General features: G+C 36.1%; 1 long non-coding RNA gene across 1 annotated transcript; it reads left to right on the plus strand.

Annotated features, from left to right (window-relative positions):
* LOC109828748 lies at positions 1 to 374 on the plus strand. The gene is made up of 3 exons (XR_002243818.1): positions 1 to 43; positions 130 to 211; positions 330 to 374. It is a non-coding gene; the product is annotated as an uncharacterized LOC109828748 (long non-coding RNA).

Below are 374 nucleotides of genomic sequence, written 5' to 3' on the forward strand. Positions count from 1 at the left end.
TATTTTGCAGATTTATGCCGTCTCAATTACCATCCGTATTGTGGTATGTACTTCAATAAGTCCTAGAAATTTTTGCTAACTATACTTCATTACCTGTATGGTGATTTTCATACTTCGAAACTATTGCAGCTAGGATTCATGCTTATTGCATTGATATGGAAATTTGATTTCTCCCCTTTCATGGTTTTGATCATTGCAATCCTTAATGATGGTAAGTTTTTCTAGAAACTTAAATGTCAATACCATTAACCATGTGTCCTCTGGTACACGTTCATTTGTTGTCGTGACGTTGAAACTGCTTCTCATGTGTCTCGTGGTCATTGTTTCAGGTACAATCATGACTATTTCAAAGGATCGAGTGAAGCCATCTCCAT

The sequence above is a fragment of the Asparagus officinalis genome, unplaced genomic scaffold, assembly GCF_001876935.1.
Source record: "Asparagus officinalis unplaced genomic scaffold, Aspof.V1 AsparagusV1_Un9928, whole genome shotgun sequence".
NCBI classification, from domain to species: Eukaryota; Viridiplantae; Streptophyta; class Magnoliopsida; order Asparagales; family Asparagaceae; genus Asparagus; species Asparagus officinalis.